Below are 7,491 nucleotides of genomic sequence, written 5' to 3' on the forward strand. Positions count from 1 at the left end.
ATGGGAGCTGATGTCCTAGATGGCTTGAGGGCTACTTAGGTGACATGATTTCTCCCAAGCGCCTCTCACACGATGCAGATCCGGCTCAGCCAACTGGTTTTCCAGGAAATAGAGGGACAGTGATGGAAGCAGAGGGAGAGAGTGTTACTGTGGAAGATATGAATTCTAGGAACACATCAGTTTATCCACACTTCCCCTTGTCCCACTGTTTTCCCCTGTGGAAAACCACTCTTTAGCATTCAGTTGAATGGAACTGCAATTCAGGTTTTCCCTTGGAAAAGAGCTGGGCAAGGGAAAACCACTCAAACCCATACCTAGAAAGTGTGGACCAAGCAGGAAAACATTCAGACGCATGCTTTCTAGGCACAGCACAAGTGTCAATGAACCCAGAGAAGGGCTCATTATTGAGCCTACATGATAGCAGAAATGATGACTGCCACATCATCGGTATCATGTCATCTACAAGGTGTTGTTTAATGGAATGGATCCTGCCAAATTACAGGATGCTTCAGAGGCTCCCTTGCACCTTTGGCGAGGAGAAGTATCAGCGCCTCTGAAGCCAGGAGAGACCATGGACCAGAAGCTCAAAAGTTTGCTTTTCGTCACCTTTCACACTCTGCTAGTGACTTCCTCCATAACCATCAGGGTCGAGTCTGTTCTGTTCTGTATCCCCTCTTCCTCTCCCTCCTCCATCGGTCTGTCAGTCGGTGTGCCTTAATGCCTCCCTCTCTCCACTCACTGCTTTTCCTTCTGTCTCCTTCCTCCCTCCCTTCTTTCCTTTCCCCCCTTCCTGCAACTTTCAACCACACTCTCTGTCTTTCTTTCCTCCCAGCCCTGCTGGGAGTCTGCTCACACTTCTAATAGCACTGCTGGTCAACTGGGGAGGGGGCCCCAGAGGGCTATTTCTGGAGACAGCCTTCCTGGCTTCCTTAGAGAGTGTTTTGAGCTTTGGATTGGTCCAAAGCACTCTGAATAAATTCAGATTCATGGAACCTGCTCAGGACTAATCTCAGGAGATGTGATGACTTGCTTTGGACCAGATCCATTGGTGCTGAATGAGCCCAATTCGATTCTGGATTCAGCTGAATTGTTACAATATTCCAAGGTTCATCCAGCTTTTGAACTCATTTCATACATGAGTCTGATCCTGTAGGTGGTGGTATTTGAATAAAGGTAAAGGTAAAGGGACCCCTGAGCATTAGGTCCAGTCGTGACCGACTTTGGGGTTGCGGCGCTCATCTCGCTTTATTGGCCGAGGGAGCCGGCGTACAGCTTCCGGGTCATGTGGCCAGCATGACTAAGCCGCTTCTGGCGAACCAGAGCAGCGCACGGAAACGCCATTTACCTTCCCGCCGGAGCGGTACCTATTTATCTACTTGCACTTTGACGTGCTTTCGAACTGCTAGGGTGGCAGGAGCAGGGACCAAGCAACGGGAGCTCACCCCGTCGTGGGGATGATTTGAACCGCCAACCTTCTGATCGGCAATGCCTAGGCTCTGTGGTTTAACCCACAGCGCCACCCGCATCCCTCGGTATTTGAATAGATGGGTTTAAAAATCCTCAGGGCTACATGCACCCCAATCTACAGAGAAATTGTTTGCACTGCTGAGCAACTTTGAGCCAGGCCCCACCAGCTGAACCTCCAGCTGCTTTACAGGGATTCTAAGGACACTGTCCAAAATAGCATACAAGAAACTGCAGTGAAAAATGAAACCTGGAGACATGGGAGTGATGTAAGGGATTATACAATAGGCTTGGGAGAATCAGCTGGACAGTGCAACCATGTTTACAGTTTTATGGTAAAACTACCGTTCATACTCGCTACAATCCAGATCTCATTTTAAGAGATAGTCCTGGAATTTACAAGATTTGAATACGTTGCATTTTGAAGAAGATTGCAGCTCCAGGCACAGTGAAGCTATGGGCGGTAGGGCCAAGGCATGGTGAATTAGTAATAAACACAGGACAACCACAGACCACAACTTTATTGATTACAGATGTCAGTAGGTTTTGGTACAAGTGTTGGGTATGCATCTTGAATCAACCAGCCCGTCTGCTGGCTGATTATTTGGCAGGGTTAACCAAGGTTAAGGATCACCCTTTGACGTACATCAAATTGGTGCATCCCACTGATATCACCATCTGGGCGTTCTCCCCTGGATCCTTTTAATAGGATACCCTGATTCCTTGTGGTGGTGGGTGCTCCTGACCTCCTGTCCATCTACATTGAGGATCCAACCCGATGTCTTATCCACCATCAAGTTGTAACAATTGCTATGAGGTAGGCAAAACCCCAGACAAGCCAAATTATTCTGAAGGCAAATTCCTCCTTTGTCCTGAATACAGCAGCCAAAGGCTTCCATAGCAAGATTTCATGCACTTACCTTTGGGCAGACCACACCTAAAGCATGTCGTGGGTTGGGTGGGTAATCCAAAGTCAACTAAGGCTGAGGCCAGACCGCAATCACCCCTCCCCCAAGCTGCCTGTAAACGTCTAATCTTGCCAAACAGCAGCAATAATAGAAAATAGAAAATTATTTTGCAGTTATATCTACCAATGAGCCTTCCAACTACACTTTGTAAAGACTTCCATGTAAGTTGCAGCTGTAGAAAAAGAGTGACATGATTGATTAAGGACAAAAAATTGTTTTTCTGAACCCATGTAGTACAGTGGTACCTCGGGTTAAGAACTTAATTCATTCTGGAGGTCTGTTCTTAACCTGAAACTGTTCTTAACCTGAGGTACCACTTTAGCTAATGGGGCCTCCCGCTGCCGCCACACAATTTCTGTTTTCATCCTGAAGCAAAGTTCCTAACCCGAAGTACTATTTCTGGGTTAGCGGAGTCTGTAACCTGAAGTGTCTGTAACCTGAGGTGTCTGTAACCCGAGGTACCATGTATTGGGGAAATATGGGAAAAAAGAATGAGAAAACCTCATAAATATGCTCTATGAAGGGTAATGGACAAAAATATCAGCTGAGGGAAAAGATATAACACATGACTGGAAGTCAGGCCACCTAGTCATTTTGACCCTTTGGCACCCTATTTGCAAAATTAACAATTCCAAAATACAGATGCGCTTTCACTTTCACTAGATTGAATATACTGCCTTTTGGCTGTACTTGAGGGTCGATTTCAAAGAAATTCACTAGAAAAACGGTTATGTCCCTGTGGAAATGGCAGTATTGAGTCAGTGGCTCATGTGCTTCTGGCCTGCACTCTTTATAAAGATTTGAGGAATGAGGTGATTAACCTTCTATTATTGTCCATGCTGAGTCGCTCAACCATTGCTACTGAGTCCTTTCTTTGAGCAGATCAAGATGATCAGGTGACATCAAAAACTACAAGGTTTTAGCAGGGGCAGTTAGAATAAGATCTATTATTTGATTATTGATGTACCCCCCCCCAACATTTTTAGTAGATATTACAGCCTTCGCCTCTGCTACTTTTACAATGAAATTTAGTTGAAAAGTTCAGCTACGGTATATCTCACTGTTACCGGAGTTGATAAGGCACCTAAGAATGGCAGGTAGACATTTTGTTGAGCTGTGTTGGGGACAATACCTTAGTTTTTCCTGATGTTGATGGCTGAAAAAATATCACAGAGGTCCTTGAAGGATTTAGTATAGGCTACGCTCCTTGCAATAATCTAGTGCTTGAGCAATATTTCTTTTGAAATCATATGCAGCCTCATGCAGACGTTACTGAACAGTTTGCTACTGAACTCAGACTTAGTGCTAGTAATGGTTGATCTGGCTCTGCAGTCAATGATACACAGAGGATAAGATTATTACAGTGTGAAGGAGGAAAAGCTCCCAAGGGACGCTGATTTTTCTCTGGAACAATTGAAAAGTGCAACATAACAGAAGTAGCAAGAGTTCAACTGAACACCATGACATCTTCTTTAATATCTGGCAAGGAGCCACATCCAGTAATTAGGGGTTTCCTGCATGGACTCTGGGATCTGAGAAGTCACAACCTAAATATAGATATGACCAAACCAGAGGGGATATGTGCCCCCGCTGTGATGCAGTATAAAACTAACATTTGCAAAGACTTGGCACAAATGTGCCATGAAAAACCATTATACTGGGGTAAGGCAATTAAAGCCATTAGGTTCTAGCAAAAACAAGAATGTCAGCTCAAGATCAAGAGCTTGATTTCAACAGTAGCTTACTGCGAGTTAGCTCCTAATACCGCTTAGCACCCTGTAAGCCAAGGGGGTTGGACAGTGTGCTGGTTTAACCTTCCAGAGACTTCCAGTGAAATTCTGACTGAATACAGGAGCAGAGGGGAATATTTTGCCTGTTAAACTCTTTGATAATTATCTGGTGGGAAAGAATTAACAAAGAATGCTGTAACCCTTGTGGCTTATGCTGGACCTCAGATACAGTCATTGGGAACCATCGTTCTTAAATTTGTTTTCTACAGAAAACAGCCAGGCTACTGTTTTTTATAAGACCCCTCCTCCTACCAGAGGGGAGGGGTTGTGGGCAGGAGCCGGTTCCTGATTCGGCAGGGGGGGCGTATTTGGCTCCCTGTGTCAGTTATCCCAGCTGCCGCGCCGCGCCCTTTAGCCAGCCAATAGGGCTGGCTTAGGGGTGGGGTTTAGCCGCATTTAAGCGGCCATGGCAATGCTGTACCCCATTCTGCTTCAGCGCGGTGGCGCTGTTTCGAGACGATGGCTGTGGCGATCACACAGGGTCCCCAGACGTTTAACGGTCTATTGATCCCTGTGCCACCACTGTGCTCGCTTCCCCGCTGCCACCAACCCGTTACTCTCGGGTAAAACACCGAGTCCAGACAGTTGTTAAAAGTGTACCAAATAAACAAGTTTATTTGATAAACATTAGCAAGTTTATGGTTTCTCAGATAATATTTCTGTCAGTATCTTAACTTTAGTTTCTCTACCGGCCTATACCTTCCTAATACCTTCTGACTGACTGATTATCTCAACTGTTTGACTGACTCCTCTTAACAAATTCTCTCACTCTCTCACATCAGACTAGCCCAACCCACAGACTTCTCCTCTCTGTCTCTTCTAACACACACTGTCTTCTCAACCACCCTAACTCTAACTCCCTTCTCTTGGGTTCCCATTGGTTAGTCATTTTACAATTAGTTGACCCTTTCCTTATGAACCCAGTATGATGTCACACACCTACGAGGGCAAACGCCACAATGGCGTTCATTTTTCTGATCAAGAAAATGATGTGTGGTTGGCCTATATCATCAGAAGCATTAGGGATTTTCAGCTGTGAGGGTATTTGGCGGTGAGTCTCTTTCGGCTCGGGTGGCGGTTAGGCATTGGAATATGTGTGGTGTCAGAGGGCAGGTTGTGGTCATCACCTACCCCTCCCCTTGTTGGGTATTCCATTAAAGGGATCCAGTGGTCATGGATCCTGTGCAATGCCCTGCTGGTGGCTAGGGCCATGGCACGATCCCTGGTGACGTCCGGGGATGCTTCCAGTTGTATTTGCATCAACAAGCTCCTCCCACTGGTTGTTAACCCTCGAATGACTCCCCACTGAGCGGGGTGGAGTCATGTATAGATTGTTAGATCCAATACCACTCACGTGCTGTAACCAATAAAGTTGTGGCCTTATTTAGAATAAAATTGTCCAAGTAATGCCCCACCCCTTCAGAACCGGTTCTAAACTTTAGTGCCCACTCGAGAAAAGTGCTGAAAGCTTCGAAGGCGGCACAGGCTATCGAGCACCCCATGGGCATAGCTTTATTAATGAAGAAGGAACCTTGGAATTTGAAACCTAACCAGTGATAGTCTTCAGGATGAACTGGGAGAAGGCGAAACGCAGATTCGATGTCGCATTTTGCCAGGAAGGCGCCCCTGCCGAAACCCCTGACCAGTTTCACTGCCTGATCGAAAGATGTGTATTTAACCGTACAGAGTTCCTGAGGGATAGCATCGTTAACAGAAGCACCTTTGGGGTAAGAAAGATTGTGTATCATCCGGAATTCTCCGGGCGCCTTCTTAGGGATGATGCCAAGAGGTGAAATGTGCAGCCGATCAATGGGGGGAACAGGGAATGGACCGGCCACCCTCCCGGCCAAAATCTCTTTCTGAATCTTTTTCTTAGCAATGTCAGGTCTCTCTAGGACCGATTTTTGATTGGGGGGACAATTGGAGTTGGGGGTGAAAGCAACTGGGATTCTGAAACCTTTAGAAAACCCTTCCCATAGAAGGGCGGCTTGCCTATTAGGGTATTGATCCAAGAGGGTTTTTAGTGGTTGAAGTTTTATCGGGGAGTGTGCTAGGTCAAGGGACTGATTAGTAGCGATTCCCTGCTGCCCCTTGGGCAGGTCCTGTCGCTGCGGAGGGGGCACCCAGGTTTCCTTGGTGGAGGTGACCCCTACCGCCTCGAAAGGGCTGCTGTTTGTTCTTGTAGCAATTTACGGCCGAGTGGTTGCCAAAACACTTATCACATTCGTGCAAGTACTTACAGGAGGTACGTTGGCAGGCCCCCTTGTTGAAGTCCCAGCATTGCTTACGACGCTTTGTGTCCACCTTACCAGTTTTGGCTTGGTCCTGAGTTTTCTTTTCGATGTTAGGTCCCACATGCTCCATCCAGTAGTTATTGTCCCTCTGATCCCAACGGGTGGATGACAACAGCGAGGCATTCCGACGGAAGTCCTCATCATACGAGATGGCGGCCTCATCTTCCACCAATTCCCGTGCCCTTCTCACGTGCGCCAGATAAGATGCAAGGTGCAAACCACGCTTTGGATAACAGCCTACCACTATCCCCATGAATACCTGGTAACCATTAAGCCAGTTCTCGAATGTATGCTCTGTCCGGGGGGACCTATATCTTTTCTTCCCATAAAACCGTTTTTTCTCCCCTTTCCCTTTTAATTGTGCCGGCGGCAGCAAGGTAAACATGTCTACAAAATCACCATTCAATATCTTGTCCCTCTTTCTCTTAGACAGGTGATTACCGAGTATAAAATCAGCAGACAGGTGAGTGGAAACTTTAACATCTTCAACCAACGCCCCATCTTTCCAATCGAGGGTTCCGTTAAAGGTTTTTCTGTGCGAATTGGCCCTCCTCTCGTGAACCCACAAAGGGGCACCTGTCTCTTCGCCCTCCCCCCAATAAGTTTCCATAGGAGCGTCACTATCACCCTCCGAGGAAGAGGTACCTGTGTCATCATCGGAGTCAGATGGGTCACTTCTCTTGCTCTTCTTGGACACGTGCTTCTTCTTCGCTTTCCGCTTCCCTCCACGGGACCTGTTGTCTCGCGGTGCTGGCTCACTTTCCGCTGTAGTCACCTGCTGTGGAGGCAGCTCCTCTTCCGATGAAGAACCCTCAGAAGGACTTGGCAAGGCTGATGCCTCCTGAAAAACACTAGGTACACCAATAGCCCGCTGGCTAGAGTTAGCGGCAGCAGCCCGTGGTGCCTTGGCCCTCTGTCCTGACGTCTTAGGCACTTGGGACCCTGACCTGGCCTTCTGAGGCCCACCCTTGGCTT

The sequence above is a fragment of the Podarcis cretensis genome (genome assembly GCF_951804945.1).
Source record: "Podarcis cretensis genome assembly, chromosome: 17".
NCBI classification, from domain to species: domain Eukaryota; kingdom Metazoa; phylum Chordata; class Lepidosauria; order Squamata; family Lacertidae; genus Podarcis; species Podarcis cretensis.